This window comes from Bos indicus, chromosome 9 (assembly GCF_029378745.1).
Source record: "Bos indicus isolate NIAB-ARS_2022 breed Sahiwal x Tharparkar chromosome 9, NIAB-ARS_B.indTharparkar_mat_pri_1.0, whole genome shotgun sequence".
Taxonomy (NCBI): domain Eukaryota; kingdom Metazoa; phylum Chordata; class Mammalia; order Artiodactyla; family Bovidae; genus Bos; species Bos indicus.
In genome coordinates this window covers 42,431-68,251 of record NC_091768.1, presented here as the reverse complement: position 1 = coordinate 68,251, position 25,821 = coordinate 42,431, and the positions used below count along the sequence as shown (strand labels likewise).

At 44.1% G+C, this 25,821-nt stretch overlaps 1 pseudogene; it reads right to left on the bottom strand.

Annotated features, from left to right (window-relative positions):
• LOC139184866 (frizzled-3-like) lies at window positions 1-25,821 on the bottom strand (annotated as a pseudogene).

Below are 25,821 nucleotides of genomic sequence, written 5' to 3'. Positions count from 1 at the left end.
GTCTCTCACTCTCACTGACACACAGGGGACTGGTGACCAGGCCCCAGGCTTCTCCATCTGAACCCGAAGGTCCTGGCACCAGGGCCCTCCTCGTTACCCAAAAACCCCCAAGAGCAAGAGGCCATGTCCACCTCCTCTTCCTCCACTGTCTACGCAGTCTTCCTCACACTCACCTCATCCACCCCGGGAGCAGGGGTTCCCCACCTCTGACAGCACCAGCCCCTCACCCTGGAGGAGCTCTGCCACCAAGTCCGGCCATGTCCCCTCCCGTTCTGCAGGGCACGTGCTCTCCTTGAACTCTATCCGCTGTGGTTTCGGACACAGGACCAGTTTCTGGCTCTGCCTGTGTCTCAAATGACATCTCCTTTTCTCTAGAAGAAGGCTGGGTGGGGGCCCTGGACTGCAAGGATCCCCTAAGCACACAAACACAGAAATATGCGTATGGGCTCCAAATTGTCTCCTAAGTCAGGATTCAAGCAGTAGTCGATTTCGTACAGATGAATGAATGTCACCAGTTAAGCACTTAATAACCTTTGCTAAAGTTTATCTCTCACTTGTGACCATTTTCCGTGATGAAGCCAAAGAAACATTTAAATACTTAATAAGAATTACTGCCCCTATAACAACGAGTTAAGAAAAAATCAGGATGCTCAGTACTCTACTCTCCTCATTCACAAGCCAGGTGATTCCTCCCACCGCAGTCAATGCCAAGTCATGTCTCAGGCTCCATTCACGTAAAAAAAAAGACTACAGGTCATTAACCTTCTGCGATTCTTCAGAAACATCAGTGTCACAGTCTGTCAGGCCCCTCAAATGAATACACCCAAATATCAACTGGTCGGCCCCCCACTTCCAAACCTCTGCCTGTGGTTTTGAGTGTTGTCAATCCTGTGACTAACACTCCGTGGTACCAAGTTTGACCCTAAGGAACAATGCTTGTCTCTTCCCTCTTGCTGGCCACGAAGCTACAGGCTCCTTGAGGTGCAACCATAAGCAACACCCAGTCATACTGTCCACACACCAGACAGGCCCTTGTGACACTCGAAAGCGCTGAGGGGAGCTGTCCGGGAGAGCAGCCTACCCGTGGTGGAAGGGAGCCCCTTGCAGTCTCGTCTGGTCCAGTTCGGCTCTCAGGGTTTCCAGGTTTAGAATCAGCTGGTCCTATGAAACAGCAAATGACACAGCCTGCACCACTTGCTTTCCAGATGTAAAATGACTTGCACCAAAATGTGCAGAACAGGTTACGTTAGTAGGTATCAACTCCCAACATTTTAATTCTGAGAAAAAGTTCTCTAAGAGTCCCTAGCAAATATAAACACTCAGAACAATATTAACCTTTATAAACCATAATGAAGAGGAAGTTCCCTCTCAGGTGTAGAAAAGGTTTCTCTGGAGGAAACATGGCAAGCCATTAACAACGATGAAGTCGGTAGAGAGAAGCTGGACTTGGGGCGGGTTTTGGGTCAGGGGGATACGACTCACTGTATTGCCCTCGCTCCTCTCATTGCTTTAAACTGTCTCCATGGAGCTCACCTACATTCCTCACATTCATTCCTCTACAGCCCACTTCACTTCCTCATGGGGTAAAACAAGTCAAACAGGCCAAGTTTCTGAGTCACTCAACTCAACCCAGCAGCTCTGTGCTGTCGGCCATGGCAGTCACTCACCTCGTGCAGCCCCTGAGCACGTGAGACAGGCTGGTGCAAAGCTCGATGTGGAAATCACACAGAGGATTTCAAGACTTGCAGTGAAAGAAGGACGTCAAGTAGCCCGTTGGTTTTTAGGAAATTTTAGATTGTGTATGTGGCTCGTATTATCTTTCTGACGCACAGCACAGTCCACGTGAAAGGCTCACGCTTTGTCTCAGCTTTCGGGTGAACCCAGAAAGGACTACTCAGAATTCTGAACCACACATAATGGCCACACACTCTAAACCCATCTATAATGCAAACACATTCAGTGTTCAAAACCAGAAATGCTATACGTGTTGCAGCAGTGGATTAGCCATAAGGAAAATGTAATTCGACTTCTGCTAAGCATCTGCTCAAACTCATGTCCATTGAGTTGGTGATGCCGTCCAATCATCTCATCCTCTGTCATCCACTCTCTTCCTGCCTTCAATCTTTCCCAGCATCAGGGTCTTTTCCAATATGAAAATTCATATTAAAAAACTGGAAATAATTACCTCAAGCAATTTTTAAATGTAATAACAAAGTTGGCAAGTCTGTGTTTTATAAAATGAGCATCAATTTCAAGGTTTAAAAAGCTTTTAGGACCTACTGTATTAAAAAAAAATGGAGAGAAGACAAAAGAATGATCTATTTGAGATTGGCTCTGTGTTAGAAATTGCTGAGACTAATTGACAGGATGGGTCATGGGTATTTATTATACTACTCCATCCACTTTTGTGCATGTTTGAAGTTTTCCATCATAATACATTTAAAAACAGTTTATTTTCTGTTAAAACAGAGTCTTCTCCAGCAACACAATTCGAAAGCATCAGTTCTTCAGTGCTCAGCCTTCTTTATGGTCCAACTCTCACACCCATACGTGACTACCGGAAAAACCACAGCTTTGACTATATGGACCTTTGTCGGCAAAGTGATGTCTCTACTTTTCAATATGCTGTCTATGTTTGTCATAGCTTTCCAAGGATCAAGCCTTTTTTAATCTCATGGCTGCAGTCACCGTCTGCAGTGATTTTTGAGCCCAAGGAAACAAAACCTGTCACAGCTTCCACAATAAGGCATTGGCATTCAAAGATTTTTAAAGCAAAACAAAAGTTGACTTTGAATTGGCTTAGTCATAAACAGCATCCCGATTTCAACAGCCTCTGAGCAGCAGTTCTGAAAGTAAGGAAGTGCACCCCTGATCGGGAGACACTGAGCTCTCTGCCTAAGCGGTGAGGGCGCCTCACCACGGGTCTCACGATGGGAGTCAGAACTACTGCCCCCTGGGAGCCCGCCTGTGAAGCTCTGCAGTCCAGGGCCAAGAACACAGGCATGGTGGGGACAGTACTGACACGTGAGGCTGGACCCGGGATCCCCACTCTATTTCCTGGATGGTCTGTATCGCTGTGTGGCCAACCTTTTCGGGAAACCTCTCTCAGGACTTGGTGATGCGAGCCTCCATCATCACCCTTTCCTGACACGCCTTCTGTCACAGTACAACTACTGTTCTCCTCCTGCCTAGGAACAGCCATCCTACACACACACCATGTCTCGACCAGCAGTTTGGCATGTGGGACTCCAGCGCCACGTCCGAGCAAGCAGGTTCCACACCTGGGCGCCATGCCTTCAGTTTCACACATGCACACACTCGGCGGCAGAGACGGGAGTGGCAGAGAAAGGCAGCACTGGCCCCTGCCCAAGCCGCGTCTCCCGCCCAGGGGCCGCCTCCCCGTCAGCATAGGCACCCGCTGCAGCTCCTTGTTCTCCTCCTCCAGTTGGGCCTCCATCTGGCGCAGCCTATCCTTGATGCTGCTGTGTCTCTCTGCCGCCTGTCGGCCAAAAACAGCGTCAGCTCCATTCGCAACAACCCTGTCCTGACGGCACACGGGCTGTGACTGCAGGGGCGGCAAGTGGGCCATGCTCTGTGCGGACCACGGGCCCGGGTTCGTGGGGGTCACACCCGCACGCCTGCTCACGCAGCCTGGGCGGCTTCGTGTGTGACATGTGGCTCACGGAGGGTGCTGGTGACCAGCTCGTGAGAGGAGACGTGCTCCCCCTGCCCCGGGCTCGCACCCGCGGCCGCTGCGCTCCCTCCTCGGACTGCCTGTGGTGAGCCAGCGTGGGCAGCAGGCAGCGGCAAGCGCGAGGCACACGTTCTACCTTCCTAAGCTGGGAAGGAAGTTCGAACTGTTTAGCCTCCTGAGTGGGTACAGCTTCCGGAAGACAAAAGGTCGGACTAGAAGGCCGACCGGGGACGGACAGCAGAGATGCCAGGGGAGAGGAGAAACCAAGCCTGGAGAGGAAGGTCACAGGCAGAAGGGCGCCCCCTGGCGGCTGTTAGTGACCCTGCTCGGGGAGGGTCTGAGAGCACCCTACACCGCCGGCCGCCAGCGACTTGACCGCCCCTCAGGCGCTCACTGAGCTCCGGGCAACGCTTCCGAAAGCCGCGTCAGCACAGACCCGGCCCAACTCTCCATGCCCAGCCAGTGCCCACCGGCAGCACGGGCAACACCTTTCCCACCAGAAGGACGGGGTGGCTGGCTGGCTGGCAGTGGGGACGATGCCCCCAGCAGCGCCACATCCCTGGGACGCGGCCTCTCACCCGTGGGCTCCCGGGGATGGCAAGCGGGAAGTGGGGCCCCGGGTCTACACGTGCCCTGCTGGGACTTCTTCAACAAGTGTATGGATAATGACTTAAAACTGTGTTCATTACAGAGCTATTTTTGGCCATTTCTTAAACGAGAATGGGATTTTTCTAGGTCTCTATCCTGCTAGGATTTGAGTGGCTGACTGAACTCCGAGCAGCTGTGACTCGGAGCTGAAGCATCCTGGGGACACACAGAACATGGGACAAAACGAGGGAAATTTACGTAGGGATGACGCAGAAGCAGGGGCTGCCTGACACTCAGGGAGCGCTCCCATCTCAGACGGGCAGCACGACCCCCGCGTCTGCGATGCTGTGTGGACTGAGCAGCACGGGCAGGGGCGCGGTGGGACAGCACCGGAACAGGCCCTCCCCGCGCCTGCCCCCCAGGGACCCAGAGCAGTACCTTGGAGAGCGCGGCCACCCTCTGTGCCTGCTCCGCCTCTACCTCAGGCAGCGTCTCCGCCCTCCACAGTGTCTGCTGCAGCTTCTCTACCAGCTCCAGGCGCTCCTGCAACTGGCGGTTCTTATCCTCCGTCTACAAAGGGAGAGCAGAGGATCAAAATAGGCCGAGAGGTGTAGCCACTGTTGCTTTAAGTAAGCTGAGACAAAACCTAAATGCACATGTCTACTGGATTCATTCTGTTTCGGAAGCTGCGTCAGGGTAAATTTTCTCAGTGTTCCTGGGCTTGGTCTCAGTGAGCAGAACACCTCCTGCCAGAGATTTGCTTTTCCTAAACGTTCCCCAAGGACGTCTTAAAAAAAAAAAAAAAAAAGTTCTTATATATTAAAGAAGATCAGTTTTCTGTAGAATCTTATTCATTCTTATTGACAAGTTAAGGGAAGAAGGGTTCAGTATGGACCCTTCTTAAAACATCACCAGAATCATCATTTAGAGGGAACCCTACTGACTGCAGATGGCCACGGGCATGTAAGCCAAAATATGGCTTTCATCTCCTCTGAAATACAGACCTGATAAGAGCGTGCCTGGTGAAATGCCAGTCAACTAGTATTTGTAAATGCACGATTATTCTTTTAACAGATCTTCTTACTCTGAAAAACTTTCAATGTAGAACATTTAGACAGATTCTTTTTTAAAAAAAAGAAAAAAAATTGAAGTATCTATAAGCTCAGGTTCCTGAGAGGTTAGCATTTGTTTCTAAGCAGCTTTCTTACTTTTTCTGTGTGCATATTACTCTATGTACGTACACAAACAATATGATATGCTTTAAAACCCTCAGAAAACAATAGCATATGGTACATAGTATTTTCTGATCTGCCTTTTACAGCCATTATTTTGTATATCGTAATGCTCTTAATTAGTATTCCCCATCATACGTTTCAATGGCTTTCTAGTATTTTATTTTTGTGGTGGGGACAATGATACACTTTGGCACACATCAGACTGACTTACTTTGTTTTGGAGAAGCCAGATTTGGTTTTCCTGGTTAAATCCCGATTATCTGAGACCACTCAGGAACAGGAGCGAGTAAGGATCACCAAACCACAGGAAGTACAAACCCTAATCAGACCGGAGCTCTAATCCTGCTTTTTGTCACAGTGACCCCAGTTCCCAACAGGCAGCCAGCTGCTGTGAAGTTCCCTGCTGCTCTCTGCTCTTTCAGTAAAAACTCTAACAAGCCAACAGAGTCACGTTCAAGTAAAACAAAAGAGTCAGGAGTGGAATTTCACAAAATGGTTAAACCAAGTCCCAAATAATTCAAACCTGTAAGTTGCAGTCACCCCCAATTTTTTAAAAATGTATTTCCTTCCAGTACAGCTGATTTACCATGATGTATATCCACACTTTTGAACGCAATATTTTAGGGTCATAAGAACTTTATACTGGGACTTGATTTCCAACATGGGAGTCACATGAAAAGATCTTTACTTTCCTTCCTCAGTAATTCACTACTATAAAAGTCAGACACAGTTCATAAAGGCCATTACCTGTCGATGCCTAGAATCCTTATTTGCAATTTCATTTTTAAGTTTATCATTGACGTCGTCCTAAGTTTCAAATCAAACATAAAGTTAACGTCCTCAAAATAAAAGTCCTAGACATGGCAGTTTTCTCAGACGTGAGCAAAAATGTGCCTACCCTAAAGACCACATTTGCCACGATTGGCACCCATCTGTCTTAACGTTCTGTCCAGCCACTCAGTTTACCAAGCTTCTTTTCTACATAATAAACCCAAACAGCAAACAAAAAGTATACTAAACTACCCTGTTATTGCAAGAATTCCAGGAGGGAAGGTATCTGGCATGAAGTCAGGACCTCTGTCTGCTATACTATACAGGCGGGCTTGACCCAGAACAGGGAGGGACCTTCAACAGATCCAACAGGGAGCTCTGTGGCTTGTTTCCTCAAGTAAAAGTTGGAAAAGTCTCATGCAATTTCCTCAGAATTAAAGTAAGAATATTAATGAGTGGAAACAGAAGTCAAATTGTACACAGCTGGGAGCAGCCTTCTCAAGCCTAATTCTTCTAAAGCAGAGTTACACCATATGTATGAAACGCTCAAACCAGGACCAGAACTTGCTGCTGGTGCAACTCCTGTCTGCCAGTTCAAAATCCATTTCAGGTCCCTCCCTTGTCACTAAGTAACCAATGTGGGCAAAGTCCTAACATTAAAAGTGAAAGGTCTTAAAAACGCTTTTTCTAGAATTCTATACGTATTAAACTCTGACACCTAATCTCCTCCTGTTGCCAAAGAATAGTGTGAGTAGGTTATACAAACCTGTGCGAATATTTCTGTTTTGAGTTCTCAAACAGAATTACTCACACCAAGCTACTAAACAAGTACACCTGCTGTACCACATGTTGGAGGGGTTCTCTCTGAGACGGTCTCACGGGGAGGGGTGGGCTGGGTGGGTGCCGTCTGTCTGTGCACAGAGGAGAGGTGAGGCTCACAGAAGGAGGCCTGAATCCCCAACACTCTTCTGTTTTCACAGTGACCGCTAGGGAGTTTCTCATAAATCACGACACCCGCAGACACGACCGCCAGAAACATCACGATTCCACATGGTTACACAGCTCGGGCCTGAGGATCTGAGGGTGAGCAAACGCCACTCGACTTGTCTGACCACCAGTATCACTGTCACACATCCCTTCAGGGAGCGAAACCTCAGAAAACTCGAGAAGATGGCCAGGCAAGCTGCCTCAGCAGAGCCCACACAGCATGCTCCCATCTCTCTGAGAGAACGAGCTCCACAGGTGTCGCCAGACTTGCATGAGTGAATCAGAAGGAAATTTCAGCATCATCAGGAACACATTTGACAGGCAGTTGCGGGGGGGGGGGGAGGGTGCGGGGGGATGAACCGGGAGACTCGGGTTGACATATATACAGCACTGATATTACACATAAAGTCAACGAGTAAGGACCTAGTGTACAGCACAGGGAAGTCTACTCAGTGCTCTGTGGTGAAGTAAATGGGCAGGAAATCTAAGAGAGGCAGCAGTGGACACCCTGCTGCAGTTTTGTGTTCATGTCCTCGGACTTGAGGAGGTCCTTCCTGGCTGTGTCCAAGTCCTCCTCCAGCTCTGTCACGTGGGCAGAGAGGGCTGCCAGGCGCTCCTTCATCTGGCTCTGCTCCCGTGATTGCCTCTATATGATTTCCTGGAGCTTGATCACCTTAGCCAGGTCTTCCTCATGGGTTAGAGAGCCATCGGAGGGTCTCTAAGTGGGAAAGGAAGCCTTACACAGCCTGCTTTTGGGAGGGAGGGAACACAGTACTTCTGGGCAATTGGTGAGGTCAAAACTGCCTTCTGCACTATGGGAGCTCACAGGACCCTCACGGCCGCTCAGACCTACATAGTGCATCGGTGAGAGGTCCCAACAGCCCCGCACAGACTGGATGGTAAAACAGAACCAGACAGAGAGCGAGACCAAGGACTTGTCTTTCCATTGGCGCTTGGCATGTTTTCTTGCTCGTGATGTATATCAAGCACCCTGTCCATTAGTATCTTTTCCTGGTTATTCTCCTCTGTAAGAATCATCTGCTAAAATCAAAAAAATTGAATCAGAGTAAAGAAATAAGTAAAGACAGCAAAACTCCACCTGGAAAAACTCAACTCTATGGCACCCCACTCCAGTACTCTTGCCTGGAAAATCCCATGGACGGAGGAGCCTGGTAGGCTCCAGTCCATGGGGTCGCTAAGAGTCGGGCACGACTGAGAGACTTCACTTTCACTTTTCACTTTCATGCATTGGAGAAGGAAATAGCAACCCACTCCAGTATTCTTGCCTGGAGAATCCTAGGGACAGAAGAGCTTATTGGGCTGCCGTCTATGGGGTCGCACAGAGTCGGACATGACTGAAGCGACTTAGCAGCAGCAGCAAACTGAAAACACACCATAAAAAGAAAATACATGGTGATGCTATCCATCCCGAATACCACCAGGTGATTAGAGTCAGAATTTGTCTTCTACTGGACAAAGGGGTACTTAAGAGATCCTGCAGCTCTGAGCCACAAGTCTAGTTTACTAGTCATTCAAATAACCCAGGTGGGCGGGTCTTCAATCAGAAAGATAAATAACATCTGATGCCCACCACTACAGCCTTCATTCCTTTTTAAAATGATTCAAGTGACAAACCTTTCACTGAAATTACACAATGACTGACCAAACTTACCTCTTTATAGGTGGCACCTAATTCTTCTAACGAACTACACCTTTCGAGTGCTACTCGTAATCACGCTCTCAACTCAAATAAAAGGGGCCGAGTCACTGTGTGTTGATGTGTGTATATACGTTAGTACACTTCTTAGTGTATACTCACCCTAGTACATGGATACTGTAACAGAATACCTTTAATGTCTCTCATTGATCTTAACGTCAAGAAAATCTGCTTGTTAACAGCTTTAAATTCTAACTTTGAGAGAACAAAATGTTATCCTAAATTAATTCTATTACCCAGTTTTTAACTGCAAGTTGATATACAGAATATAATAAATCTTGAGACATTCATGTCCACTAATACTTTTTAACTGGGGGCTTCCCAGGTGGCTCAGTGGTAAAGAATTCGCCTGCCAATGCAAGAGGGCAGGTTCGATCCCTGGGTCGGGTAGATTGCCTGGAGTAGAAGATGGACACCCAATCCAGTATTCATGCCTGGGAAGCCCCATGAAGAGAGGAGCATGGTGGGCTACAGTCCACAGGGTTGCAAAGATTCAGACGTAACTGAGCATGTACACAGGCAACACTTTTTAACCATATAAAACTCTGACTTCTTACAGAAAAAAATGTATATACAAGAATTCAAGAAGCTCAAAAGTCAACTAGTTACATAAATACATGCATCATCCACCTAACAAGGCAGAAAGTGTACAAATCCAGGACGGCTGGGTGGCTGGTACCTTTTCGTCCAGGGCCTTGTGGTGCTCAAAGAGCAATTTCAGTGCCCTGAGCACCTCCACCTCACTGGTCATGCCGGCTGGGGACTTCGTCTGCTGCTTGCCCGCCGTCATTCGGAGGGATGGCATGTACCAGGAAACCAGGCACTCCAGGTGCTCCAGCAGCAGCTGCAGGGCAGGGCCAAAGGAACACCTTCAACCTCATGCTCGAATTCAGGGCTGATAACTCCTCTCAGCCTCACGCTATAGCCAGAAACATGCTGAGGCACATCAAAATCCCGCCAGTTCTGTCTAAAGTTAGAGTGGACTTCCCCAGGGGCCCAGTAGTTAAGACTCCACACTTCTCCACGGGTCATGGGTTTTAACCCCTGGTTAGGGAACTAAGATCCCACACAAAGTGTAGCGTGGACAAAAATGTAAGTTAAGAGAACTCCCCCCTCAAATGTACTAAAATTACATTAGCTCTCATCATAAATTTGAAGCAAGGTATGAGAACCCCGAACTGATCCACCCTGGTCTGCTCAGTGGGAAGATGTGAAAAATTACTTGAAAATCAGACAAAGTTTAAAGACAGCAACACGGAGGCCAGTGGTGACCCCCGTGGGGCAAATGTCAACACGTGAAAATCCCCCTACTGATCCTGGTGTTGTTTCTTTCTACTTTCAGCTCAGCGATTTCCTCTTCTAAGAAGCTGCTCCCTGAATATTTTTAGTTCTTCAGGAGTTGGAAACTCCTAGAAAACAGTTAAATGAGAAACTAAATGCAAACATAAATTAAAAAGAGAGCGAGACTGTGAAGACTGACTATGTCAAGTCTCTCCAGGCTCCACACAAAGGATCTCCATGCCCCTCCAGAGAAGATGGGGTCCACTGACCCCAAGACCACACAGACCACCACAACTCAGACCGGCCTTCAGCCTCCACCTTGGTCTGGCAGGCACGTGGCAGGGGAGAACCCGGAGTCCAAGCCTGCCTTCTCAAGACCCAGTGACGTCTGAGAAACTTTTCAAAACATAAACCTAACAACAGAGTGGATAAAGAGATCCTTAAACGACACACAGACCAGTGACCTAGAGCCACTGGGGAGAGTGAAGAAAAAAGGGAAGGTCTACAAGCCACGAGGCTTTGGAGTGTTCCTCTGGGAAAAAGGTGGATGGCACCTCAGGGCCATCTGTTAGCCTGACTCCACTGAAGCCACCCAGTCATTCAACCAACTGGTTAAAATGTTAAATTTATGTTATATGTACTTTACCACAATTTGCATGCATGTGGGGCCATCCACGTGGTGAACTTGCTTAAACTGAACCACACGGAGTCTTTCATTCTTCTATTTTTCTTTGCAGAAATTAAAAAATCCTGGGCTACGTATCCCCTACTACATACCGAGTGTTCAGCACCCAGAACAGTGTCTAGCACTTGTAAGAGGCATGTAGTAGACATGTGTAGCTATGAGGGTGTATGTCATACGCGTAAGCAGTAGGTACCCATCATTAAAATACTGGACACACTGGTCTGTGCTTTGTAAGATGGGAGACATTAACGGGCTTAGCCTTTCTACTTCAAGGACTGACTCTCTAGCTCAATCCTCATGCCCCAGACATTCCTCCAGCCCGTGTATCCTTTCTTTGGAAGAAGGGAGACATTAAGAGGCTTAGCCTTTCTGCTTCAAGGACTGACTCTATAGCTCAGTCCACGTGCCCCAGTGACTCCTCCAGCCAGTGTTTCCCTTCTTGTGGGGCCCCCGCCCATCGTCCATGCAGCAACTGCACAACCTCTTACAAGATAAGAGGCCCAGGGCCCACAATCATGTTAACAAAATGAAACACAACCCCAACGCTTCACCGGGTGAGGGCCAATCCAACGGGCCCAGCCCCTGGCTGCTCTCACCTCAGGCCACTCTGATTCCAGGACGTGGGCTGAAGCCAAGTCCTTCCTAGTCTTGGCCTTTGCCTTGGGGTTGCAGTGCTGGAATAACGCCCACAGGTGGGCCCTTCTGCAACCCATCCTCGTGGATAGGGGCAGCCCCCAACTCGGGGGCAACCACTGTTTCACGGTAGGATACCTTGGCCACCGAGCTATCACCAACAATCTCACACTACGACCACCACTATTCACACTACGACCAGTGCTCTCACACACCACTCTCACACACTCTGCTCTCACACTATAACCACTGCTCTCACACTATGACCACCAAATGGCATGAAGGCTCTAGCTCCAGCACGTCTCCCAGGAGCCCGGAACTGGAACCCACTCAGTCACAAGGGGCTCCGTGGTAACAGGGGGGCTGGGCTCAGGCCCACGGTCAAGGGTGCAGAGAGAGGGGAGGGGCTGTCAAAAAGACGTCAGGTGAGTGTGGGGTGCAGCAGAAAGAAGGCCGTGCCCACGGCTCAGGCCCCCTGTCAAACATGACCCTGCAGGGTACTGGGTCACAGTCAAACCGACCAGTATAAACTGCTTCAGAAACCACCACCCCTGGGAATGAGCAAGTCTTTTAAGTGGGCTTCTGTCCCCTCTACCCCCCAAACAAGCCTCCAGTGAGGCTACTGAAAGGGCACCCCTGAACTCAAGGGTGTCCTCAGAACCCACCCAGCTGAGGACTCACCACGCTAGCTGCCCCTCACTCTCACCCTGAGCTCGGTCCTCCCTGTAGGACTCCCTCACTCAAGCTCAGCAAGGGCTTGACTAACCTCACTCCAGGCACTTAAAATGAACCCACAGTGGGTACAGGGGTTCATTCAACCTGCTGTGAACTCGCCCTCTTAACTTAGACCCTGAGCTGCCAGATGACTCTGCCCCATGGGGGCTGCACGGTGGAGGTTCAGGGGTGTCCCTGCCTCGAGCCGTGACAGCCAGCGCCTCCCAGACCCCGCCTGAGTCTCCCACCTCTCTTCTGGCCCCACTCCCACCCTCGCGGCTCTCCACTCGCCAGGGCACAGGCCACATTGCTCCTGGCTCAGCCCGGACCTCTGCTGATATTTGAGGACCTCGGTCCCCAGGGTGCTTGAGGTCCTATATCCACCCATCTCAGCAATTACACACTCTGGGAGAGACAGAGTACAGTTTGGGGTCCTGCCCTCAGTTCACCCTGAACACGTTCTCTTTTTTTTGGCTTTATCTACTGGAGTTCTCAGAGATGTGTTTTTAAAACTTCAACTGCTGCTTTCAAAAAGACTGTAAGGTTACTGTGCTCAGCTTTACAAATAAAATCTTCATTTTCCACCTTAAAGTGAAACTGGAGGGAAGACTAAAAGCAGTCATTTTTTCAAACTGAAAAAGAAAACCCACATGTAACCATGTCACAGAATACAGGTCACGTAACCCCTCCTCAGCCTTCTCCTTCACCACCAGCAGCCCGTCATCGCAAGGCCTGCCCTGGGCCGGCAGGGGCAAGGGAAGAGGGGAGACCTCCTCTGTCTCCAGGCTGCGTGGGCCGCTTGCTCCACCTCCTTCCCAAGTTCACGTGGCACTGAAACAGCCCGGGCAAGCTGGGGATTCTGATCAGAAACACAACAGTGGGTACCAAGCAAGGACCCCTGGTTCTTGTTTTCCCCGGTATCAAATAAACTTGATCAATACAATTACTGTGAGTTACATGTGGCTTCAGATGACAGAAGACCCCCAGGGTGTCTCCACTTCCAGTGACAGACGCAAGCAGCTTGTAGGTCAGCCTACCAAGAGCTGCTGCTGCTGCTAAGTCACTTCAGTCGTGCCCGACTCTGTGCGACCCCATAGACAGCAGCCCACCAGGCTTCCCCATCCCTGGGATTCTCCAGGCAAGAACACTGGAGTGGGTTGCCATTTCCTTCTCCAATGCATGAAACTGAAAAGTGAAAGTGAAGTCGTTCAGTCGTGTCGGATTCCGTGCGACTCCATGGACTGCAGCCTACCAGGCTCCTCGCTAAATATGGTTTAAAAGAGGTCCTTAGGCAGCCACAATCCAAGATTTCAAACAAAAGGGAAGCCCAGTGAGGGAGCTGGAGACTGACAGGGCTGCTCCTTCCCTCCAGGCATCTGAGCAAAGCCGACTCTGTGAAGAAAAGGCAGGGAAAAAATCAAGCAGAGGGGACTGGCTAACACAGCTCTGGAGGGTTCCTTGGGCTGTGGAGACAAAAAATCAAGCGCAGGCCTGACAAGTCAGTCCAGATGTCAGAAAATGTACCCAACACTCTGCCCAAACCAGCTGAGTGCTGAGTATCAGTCAACTCGTGGTGCTCAGGAGACAGACGGTGGGCTTCAGGACCTGCCGAGAAGAGGGGGCCCTGGGAGGCACCCCAGGCTTCCAGACGCTGGAGACGCTGGAAAGCTCCTCCCTGGGGTTCGGGGCGGGGGGTGGGGGGGGTGGGGCGGGTGGGTGAAGGCTGCTGAGACTGAGCTTACAAGGACCCCTGAGCCTCAAGTCCCTCAGGCCCTGAGTGAACAGACAGCTCTGTCCCCACTGGAGGTCTGCATCAGAGGAAACTCTGGAGAAGGCAGCATCACTCAGAACCTCTAGGGTTTTCCAATCATAATGTCCAACATGCAACCAAAAAAGCAAAAGATGGTGTAACAACAAACAGGACCAAGAGAAAAAGAATTGAACCAGATCCAGAGGTATCAGATGTATATCAGCATATCAGAGGTATGCTACAGGTATCAGATGCAAACGTCACCTGTTCAAAAATATACTTGACAAAAGGCAACATTTCTGAGAATCAAAACCGACTCTAGAACTTTACAATAACAGTGACTGAATTTAAGAACTGTCTCTGGGCTTAACATCAGATTGGACGTAGCTGAAGAGAGGATCAGTGAACTGAAGGATAGATCGGTTAAAAAAAAATATATATATATATATATATATATATAAGAGGGAAAAAGTATAGAATATATTGAAGGAGCCTGTTGTTAAAACTACATTGTTAAAAACTATAAATGGGGACCCTCATGGTGGAGAAAAGACAGAAAGGGGAATAAGAAATGCCTCCAGGGGTTGAAACTAAAGAGCCTCTTAATGAAAGTGAAAGGGGAGAGTGAAAAAACTAGCATAAAACTCAACATTCAAAAAATGAAGATCATGGCATCCGGCCCCATCACTTCGTGGCAAATAAATGGGGAAACAATGGAAACAGTGACAAACTTTATTTTCTTGGGCTCCGAAATTACTGCAGATGGTGAAATTAAAAGATGCTTGCTCCTCAGAAGGAAACCTATGACAAACCTAGACAGCGTATTAAAAAGCAGAGACATTACTCTGCCAACAAAGGTTCATTTAGTCAAAGCTATGGTTTTTCCAGTAGTCATGTATGGATGTGAAAGTTGGCCCAAGAAGAAGGCTGAACGCCAAAGAATCAATGCTTCTGAACTGGGGAGTTGGAGAAGACTCTTGAGAGCCCCAAGGATTACTAGGAGATCCAATCAGTCAACCCTAATGCAAATCAGTCCTGAATATTCATTGGAAAGACTGATGCTGAAGCTCCAATACTTTGGCCAGTTGATGCAAAGAACTGACTCATTGGAAAAGAACCTGATGATGGCGAAGACTGAAGGCAGGAGGAGAAGGGGACGACAGAAGATGAGCTGGTTGGATGGCATCACCAACTTGATGGACATGAGCTTGAGCAAGCTCCGGGAGTTGGTGATGGACAGGGAAGCCTGGCATGCTGCAGTCCATAGGGTTGAGATGGGTCAGACATGGAGCAACTGAACTGACAGGGACAGTGACAAGAGTTAGTTCAAGAATCAGACCATTGAGTCAAAAATGAAAACCACACATTGATTTCAGCAGCTCTGAGGGTGCCTAAGGCAAGAAGAAAAATGTTCAAGCGCTCAGAGGAAAAAAGGTTTGGCTTTTAATGGCACAACACTGACAGCTGACTTTCCAAGAACAAGGGAGTCAGAAGATAATGGACTGGCATCTGTAAAATGCTGAAAAACAAATAACCACCAACCTGGAATTCTATACCCAACAAAAACACTCTTCGAAAGTGAAAGCAAAATAGAGACTTTAAGGGCAAATGGAAATGAGACAACTCATCACCCACACACATGAACTAAAAGAAATATTAAGGCAGTGCTTTGGGAAAAAGAAAAGTAGTTTCTGAAGGAAATATAAAAAACAAGTAAAGACCAACAATGAGGTAACTGTGAGGGTAAGTATTAACTCTACAGAACAATGATGTTAACGCCAAAAATATATCTAACAGTTTAAAGTGTAACAGTGACAAGGAGGAAACAGTCGTGTCAGGGAGGCAGTGAAAGTACTAAGTTAGACTTGAAAGTAAAACACATGCTGTGTCTGCAAATGTGCACCCAACAACCTGGCAGAGGAGCACAGAACTAGAGAAACACTTCATACTTCTAAAAGAAGGCCAAGAGCAAAGAACACAGACTAGGTGGGACAAACAGGAAACACACAGCAACATGGTATCTACACACTGAATATCAACATTATAAACAGAGCCAATACTCAAACTGATTCCAAAGAAAACTATACACTATTCAGAGTTACATGTTAAGATGAAAGATCTTTTAGACAGGTGAAAGTAAAAGATACCCAGGCCAACAAGGACAGAAAACTGACGTGGCAATATCACTGTCAAACAGTGTCTAAAGAAAGAAGCATTACTAGCGATAAAAAAGAGCATCTCATACTGTTACAAGTTCAGTCTAGCAAGAAGATGAGGATTCTAAATTTGAATGTACCTAATAACATAACCTCAAAATATCAATACATAAAAACTGAGAAATAGAAAAGGAGTAACAGCCGAGTTCATAATCCCAGTGGGAGATGTTAAAGACACATCTCTCGTGGAACTGGGCTCCCTGGTACGTAGTCACCTGCAGCCATGAAGTACCTAAAATGTGGCTGGCTCTACAATGAGATGTGCTGCAAGCCTGAAACACACACTGGATTTTAAAGACTTAGCATGAAAAAAAGAACGTGAAATATTTCATTAGCTTTTATCATGTTGATTACACACTGAAATATTTTGGGTGTGTTAAAATAAAATATATTACAGGTAATTTCACCTACTTCTGCTTTTATTCAACGTGGCTACTGGAATCTGAATTACATGAGTGACAAACCTGATGTAACTGATACACACAGAACATTACATTCCCACTGATACATATTATTTTCAAGAGCCCAACAAACATATAACAAAAAGAATATGTATTGGGCCATTAGGAAAGCTCGAATTATTTCAAAGGACTGAAATAATGCAGAGTATACTTAGGGATTGCAATGGGCTGACGGTTTATGGGCCCTCAAACTTCACCCCGCACATGGTGATGATCCTAGGAGGCAGGCACTCTGGGAGGGGTCAGGCCAGGAGGGAATGGGCTCCCATGCGGCGAGGACAGGGAGAAGCAGCAGGCAGTCTAGGAACCAGGAAACAGGCCTCACCAGACATGGCACCTGCTGGTGATCTTGGGACTCCCCAGCCTCCAGGCCTACAAGAAACAACTTTCTGTTGTTTATCAACTAGTCTATGGGATTTATAACAATAGCCCAAAAAGACAAAGACGGGTCTCTTTGATAGTGAAGGACAGGGAAGCCTGGCGTGCTGCAGTTTACGGGTCACAAAGAGTCGGACACGACTTAACGAATCACCACCACCACCACCACCACCAGTTGATCTAAGACTAAAATGGAACTCATGGCTTAGGCTATTTAGTCTGTTTAGCACAGATGAAAATGACTCGTATATTTTAAGGTATTTATCCAAAAGTGCCCCTTGATAGCATTTTACAGACTGTACATAATAAGATGAATATTTTTAAAATAAATTTAATAGTCTATACTTCTAAAATATAATATTTCAAAATACTTTCCTATAAGAGACTTCGAATATTTTTTCAGTAACTCTCCCTCTTTCCTTCTATTACAGGCACTGAACAATTCTGAGGAAAAATCAGTTTGGTGCTAGGAAGTCACAGGCAGGATACTTACCACTTTAAAGATTAGTAGCAGGAAAAAAAAAAAAAAGATTAGTAGTATATACTATATATTTATAGACAATTATTTGCTGTCATTAATGTTGGAAAAGCAAAACATACCCATTTCCTTATGGTCCTTTCATAAACAATGCTGATTCCTTTTGGTATTGTCTGGTGAAGGGGAAACACTGTTATCAGAAAATGAAGCTAAAATCGTAAGTTAGATATGATGTTATTATTCTATTTTTGTATGTTTCTGAATCAAGATTAGATAAACAACAGATGGGCTGCCTTCTGTGGCTGAAAAATAGAAATAATGGGTTTTTTGTTTGTTTTCTACACAAATAACTTTTTAAAAAATTCTACAAATGGCTCTAATGTGAACTTGACAGTCTTGGCTAAGCTGCTTCTATTACGGTAACACATTTCTATTATTGAAACACAGGTTCTAGTATCAAAATTCCTTGGGATATAGATAATTGGATTAGATGGACGAAAGAGAAAAAAATGAAGGGGGAAACTTTAGAAAAGGAAACATGTTCTTTTGAAAATCAGTGTTTAAAAGACAAAATGATGATTCTAATACAGAATATAAGAACAATTCTTTTTTAAACCTCAGGAATTATGTACTTGCCACAACAGAATAATGCAATTTTTCTTTGTGTATGGCATTCTAGTAAGAGGCTTAACTTTCTCATTTAATCTTCACAGCCACCTATGAGGTAGATATTACTGTATTTAACATATTATTCCCTATATTTACATGAGGAAACTGAGACTCAAAGTGTTACAGATGGGACTTTAAACCCCATGTTTTTAATAAATATGTTACATGTGAATGGCTTTCTAGAAATATCAGCAAATTTTGAAATGTGTAACTCTTTCATAAAATGCTTTGAGCCTCTTGCTGCTGCTAAGTCGCTTCAGCGGTGTCTGACTCTGTGCGACCCCAGAGACGGCAGCCCACCAGGCTTCCCGGTCCCTGGGATTCTCCAGGCAAGAACATTGGAGTGGGTTGCCATTTCCTTCTCCAATGCATGAAAGTGAAAAGTGAAAGTAAAGTCGCTCAGTCGTTCCCGACTCTTAGCGACTCCATGGACTGCAGCCTACCAGGCTCCGCTGTCCATGGATTTTCCAGGCAAGAGTACTGGAGTGGGGTGCCATTGAGCCTCTTAGAAGCCCTTAAATAAATAGGAGGAAATACTTTACAGGGGAAAAAAAAAAAACTACCTGGAAAATTACTGTTACTTAAATAATACATAAGATGAAACATATTCTAGGAATAAACTTTATTGATTTTAAACTGTAAAATATACATTATTCTGAAAACTCAAGCTATATTTCACGACCAACTCTTTTCAGGCATTAAATATTACTTTCTCAAGAATTATTTAACACACATTTTTAAAAAAGTGTTCTTGCAAAAAACAGTTGGTGTAAAGCATTTTAAAATCCAAGCAGTGAATTCCTGTTTTCAGCAAGGACATTCATTTTAAATATTTTAAAATACTTTACACAAGCCCACTTTTCTTCAAATCAGGGACCTAAATACATGCAATTTACTTTAAACCCAACTGGGTATTTTGAAACAATGTGATCAACTACCTCAAACAATTTTCAAATGTTTGAAAGTTTCATTAATAGGAGAAATGATACTGATAGAAACTGCACTGATATTCACATGAACATATATTCAAATATTACGTTCTCCAAGACACCTGAGGCAGCTACCTCAAGGATAACATCATTGCTTACTACATTTTAAAAACCTCTCATTAGGAATTACCATCGAAATTTGACAAGCATTCTTTTAGGCATGCTCAGTAACAGTAAATCGTATTCAATTATGTATGGATATTACTTCAAATAGGAATTCAATAGCTCTAGTGGTCAGTTTACAAGTCTGTATAAAATTCCTCTGAAGTAAAATCCTGAATGAAAACTAATATTATAATTATAGTGTTTGAGTTTCATTAATATGAGGTACCCAGAGCAGTCAAATTCATAGAGAAATAAAGTAGAACAATGGTTGCCAAAGGCCAGGAGATAGGGAGGAATGGAAAATCGTAGAATTTCAGTTTGGAAAGATGAAATTTCTCTCTCTTTACTTCAAAGATACCATGACAGAGGATTTTTACAGGATGAAATACCGACTCTTCCAAAGAGCAGACAGTCTCTATTCATTGTAAAAACAGTTTCAAAGAACAGGAGGAAAAGACCTCACTTTATGAAGCTATTACATCCTTGACACCAAAAAGGAAAAACATGTGGCAAGAAAAGAAGAACTATTAATATTGCAGTCTATATATCTCATGAGTATAGACACAAAAATCTTAAATAAAACATAAGAACTGGAATGTGAGATATGAACTTGGCCTTGCTTGCAGCAACAGGATTTCTACAAAGAATACGTAAGAGAATTTACACACAATTAGAGCTAGCAGAAGAGTTCAGCAGGGATGCTCAATATAAGGTCAATATATAAAAATCAGTGGCATTCTTGTAGACCAGCAATAACCAACTGAAAAATGTAACAGAGAAAAGATCTCATTCACAATTGAAACAAACACTGTAAGGTACCTAGGAACAAATTAATGAATACATAAATAAACAAACAAAAAGATACTAAAACTTAGTATCACAAAGACAGAAATTTCCCCTGGATTCATTTAAAACCTAAAACAATTTCAACAAAATACAAACTGTTTCTCATGAAGAAATTATTCTAAAATTCAAACAGAAGAGTGCCAAGAACAGTTAAAATAATTTTGAAGCATAAGGTAGAGGAAATGTGGGACTGAAACAAGATTGTTCAAACAGAGCAGTAAATAAGACAGCCTAAAAATGGAACTTGTATGTTACAGTAATGCATTGTTATTCACATGGGCTATTTGATAAATGGTGCAAAAAGGACCATTCATATGAAAAACTAAAATTGTTACTCATAACATAGACAAAAATGAATTTCAAGAGATTAGAGTCATGAATTAAAAGATCAAATTTAAAAAACTGCTGGAAAAAAATGGCAGACCATTTTTATGATTTTTAGAGGTAGGCAGGGATTTGTTAAAACACAAAAGGCAAAGAAAACACAAAGTGAAAAGACAAGCAGGATAAGATATCTGCAATGCAAGTAACTGAAGAAGAATTAAAACAAGAATAACAATAAAAGGCAAATAACCTGACAGAGCAGAGGACAAAGGCAACAAACAGGCAAATCACAGAAGAGAAACCCTGGAACAGCCAGTAAACATATGAAAACACCGAGACATAAGGGAAATAAAAATAAACATCAAGACAGGCTTGAGATATTGTTTCAAAGGCTGACAAAAACTTAAAAGCCCGAGAACACCAAGATGGGGCGAAATGGGGAATTCCAACTCTATACTGACAGTGTAAATAAAAATAACCACTTGACTTGAAGATGCCTATATGTTAAAATGCCACGACTACACTTTTAGGTATACACCCCATGAACTTTCCTGGTCATGTACAAGGAAGGTAGGTATTACAACAGTAAAACACTTGGAACTCTATGTCCCTCAGCAAAATAATGAGTAAATGAATTAAAGTATATTTGTCCATTAAATCTCTCTACTGCAGTTAAAATGAACAAGTTAGTGATACACATACTGTCATGTATATTCTCAATAACTTTAGCATTTGCTAAAGTTTGGTACTGAATGGTTTAAAAAACAGTTTATGTACGTGTGTGTGTGTAAAACAGTAACAGCAGCAACAATAAATGAAAAAATGAGTAACAGAACTAACATTCGAGCACTTATTATACGGAAGGCACTCTTCTAACTGCATGTAGATGCCTAAAAACAGTCCTAGGAGACAGATTCTACTATTATTTATATCTAACACAATTACTCTTTTGTTACTATGAGATTCCATTACTCATTCTACAGATGAGGAATTGAAGTGGAAAGAGGTGAAGTTGATCTAAAACTATAAAACTAGTAAATAATAAGAGTGAGATATGAAGCCAGGAATTCCTGACCCAGACTTTATACCTTAATAACTACATTAGTTATTATACCATTTTCTATTCTTTTTAGGATGTTGGAAATCCAACATTATTTCTGTAAGTTGGAAATAAAAAACACTTATAGAACCTATGACTGTAAAGAAATGAATACACACACAGGTTTTTATATAGCTCAAACTGGTTCTAAAGATGCTAAAATGTTGGGGGCCAGAGTGAGGTACTCCGCCCGTGACAAAGGTCATGAGGAAGGAGGCTCGACATACGCAAAGGCGGGATCGAGCCTCAGGAGTCCCCCTGGAACTCCTCGAGCATCTACCCCCATAACCAGAGCCTGCCTACTTTACTACTTTGTGCTCTTACCTACACCTCTGACTTTACGGGGGGCTGTCCCCCACCACCTCTTTCGGAGAAGGAGTTAACCTAGAGCTCCAGTCAATAAAAACTCTTGGGTGTGACAAGAGTGTTTTAACCCTCAAACTCCTCTGAAGGTTCTCTAGCCTGCCTGACAGGCTTGTCCGGCCACATGTGATTGCTCACAGCCTTCCAACCGTGAGAGGCACGAGATGCTTTAAACCTTCTAAAAACAGGTTCCTTAGAAAAGTTAGAAAACTATTAGTATAAGTATAATGGGCTAATTAGAAATTGTGTTGGTGAAGGGTTTTTCATTTGTTGAGCCAATGTTTGTTGCTAAGTCTCCACATCCCCCGCCCTTACACACATTAATGAATATATAGAAGAAATAAGTATTAACCTTTGATATTAATCACGTTAGACCTTAGGCTAAGTAAATTCTTTCCTTAACTAAAACCCACTACACCCTCACCCTGTAGGAATGTAACTTTATTTGGGTGGCGTCTGTTTTGAGAATAATCAGCCCTGGAGAAATAAGTGTCCTGACTGACTGACCGCTGTCAAAAGGAGAGGGTCGTAAATTGTCAGCAGGCCGCCCTGGCCAGAAGATGATGTAACACCCCTAAGACCTCTGTATACATTTGTGTGAAGCACCTGACTTTAATAAAAGTCAGGACTGCTGTCCCCACGTGACTTTTGTATAACATCTTAGTGTATAAAAACAGACTCTGGAAAATAAAGAATTGGGATCAGTTTCTCGAAATACTGGTCTCCCCATGTCGCTCTCTCTCTCACTCTGGTTGAGTCTCCATCTGGAGCGCGGAACCCACCATGCTTACTAATTATGCCTGGGCTTCTAAGATCCGACCGGGGAGGCCTCAGTGTCTCCTCTCCTTCGGGAGAACGGAAGGACGCCTGCAGCCTACGTAAGTGGTGCAAACTTCTTGTCTTGAAGTTTTATTGGTCTCCCGCGTAAACCAAGCTACTCAGCCTCTTTTCTCCACTGAATTTTCCTACTGAGCTATCCTTATTCTATCACTCTTTATATCTTTAATTAATATCTAATTGAAGCTATTGTATCCTGATCCTCGCCTATGCCGTCTCTCCTTCGAATACCCTGGATCAGCCGGGGCTGGTCCCCGGCACTAAAAGATTCTTAGGAATGTTTTGAAAATAGTGGCGTCCCAGCTACTCTAATTTACTAATTTACATGTTTGAGGTCTGGTATTTTTCAGATTATTATTTTGGAGCCAAATGTTATTTCTTTTATAGTCCTAAGATAATATATATTTGTAATCCTAGAAACCTTACATGGAGAAGCACATGATGTAATTCAATCATCTCTTTCTCTCTCATTAGAGGCAAAATTTGATTACTTAGCTTCAGGCCTGAAAACTCATATTAAGAGTTTTTAATAAGCAATTCTATCAAGAAGTGTAATAAAATTTCAATTATTCATTTTTTCTGGTCTCTCAATTATAGGTTGGTTTTTTAAAAGCCAGTAGTTAATATTTATAATATTATATATAATATAAATTATACTGATATAATAATTAAAGTGTAATTTTGTGTAGAATTATCTATACCACAAAATAAAAAAGGAAATGGCATTTTCAGTCATCAAGTATTTACGAGAATTGACTATACGCTAATCACACACTCCTTGTTTCCAGTACAAGTGGAACGTTTCTTAAAAATGTGTTTTCTTCTCAATCTACATATTCCCATCCTCAATGCCATCATCTACTAACCTATAGAACATGCTTTGAAAAAATATGAAAAAGATGTTCTTGCATTTAAAGAGTTCACTGTCTACTAGGGGAAAGTGAAAGTGAAGTCGCTCAGTCGTGTCCAACTCTTTGCGACCCGTGGACTGTAGCCCACCAAGCTCCTCTGTCCATAGGATTCTCCAGGCAAGAATAATGGAGTGGGTTGCCATTTCCTTTTCCAGGGGATCTTCCTGACCCAGGGATTGAACCCAGGTCTCCCACATTGCAGGCAGACGCTTTAACCTCTGCGCCACTAGGGGAAAGAAAGTAGACAGAAGTTATCTATAATGCATAAGTACTTTAATAAAGTGAGCAAGTCACTTAACATTTCTAAGCCTCAAATGAGACAGATGTTTAAGAACTCTGAATTACAGAGGGAACTTGAATAAACCATCTCTAAGGTTCTCTCTAGATCTAAAATTCTATGATTATCCAATCTCTTTAAATTAAAAGGTAAATCACAAAATATTCAGTATGCAAAAAAGAAAAACTAAGACCAACTAAAAGATGAAAATGTTTGTACAAATGCATTCTAATTTTTTTCAAAACTGTTAAAACTCCCGTTCTAAGTATCAGTAAAATTTCCACAGACACTGTCTTTTAATCAATATCTTCCCCTCAAACCTGCAGACTTCTAAGTAGTCAACAAGCAACTATTCTGTGATAACAGAAGTAAAGTGCTTAAAAGCCCATGGCTTGGACTCATGAAAGTGATCTTTTAAAAGGAAGATGTTAACAGAAACGTGTGTATGACATTCTTACTACAATAAATTTGTTCATTAACTTCACTTCAAAATTTTAAAGTTCAGGTTTTTCATGAAGAGTTAAAAAAAAAAATACAGCTAAGATTAGCTCTTTTCACTGTTATATATTTTGAAATTTAGAACAAGGTTTCCCTTACCTGATATGGACATGGAATGTGATATTCTCTGCAGCGTTCTTGTATCCACGTTATTTCCCAGATGCCACAGTAAGCTTGCTCATAAAAGTAGCAACCAATTACAACCATGAGTGGTATGAGATACAGACCAATCCGGATCATAAACTTCACCAGTTTATCCTGGTTCACCTTTTCTAATGGAATCTCAACTCGCACTCTGTTTAGGGATATAATGCCGGCTAAAAGGAGTGAAACCCCAACCACCACATACAGGCAGAGGGGTGCAAGAACAAAATACCTCAAAGCATCAACATCATAGAGGCCAACAAATCACACGCCACTGATATTGTCACCTTCAATTTTATTCATCGCTAAAAGGATGATGGTCAGTGTTCCAGGGATGCCCCACGCACTGGCACGAAATAGCAAGGCTTTCTTCTCAATAGCTTCAATACCCCACTTTGGCACAGCTGCCAAGAACCACGTGATGGTAAGAAGCACCCATCAAACGCTGCCAGGCATAGTAAAAAAAAATAGAGTATCATAAAAAGCATGATACAGGCTTTGTTATGAGATCCTTGGGTCACTGTGGAAGCCTTATACTGTGCAGGGCTGGATGCATTGCAGGCAACTCGGTCCTCAAGCAAAAACCCAACAAAGAAAATTAATGACACCATCATGTAGCAGACGCCGTAAATTATAATGGGTCTTTCAGGATACGGGAATCTTATCACATCAATCAAAAAAGTTAAAAAAGTAAACGTGGCAGAGAGGCAAATGACTGAAATCAATCCTATGAAATAACGAGCAAATGAAAGCTCTTCTCTCCTAAAGTACATATTTGGACAAGGAGGTGAACAATCACACATGTGCAAAAAGGAACAGCCAAGATCAGGATCAATATTCAACTCTCAGGGACACCAAAAGCCATAGTCCCTCTGCACTGCCACTGAGGCTCCTTCAGTAGGATCGCCAGCTAAATTCAGGTCCACCAGCCGAGGATATGGCTCACCACAATCTGGGAACCTAAAAACACAAGACAAGAATCATTTACTTATTGGGAACCTAATGATTTGGATTTCCACATTTAGCAGTTGTGGCTTATTTATGCTTATGTCCTTGGAGAACATTATGATATGTCGAAGAAATAATGCAAATATCTTGCTTGTGGGTCATATGATGAGATATTCCACAGTTGGCAAAAAAATGAAAAATGTATACTTAATTTTGTTTTGGC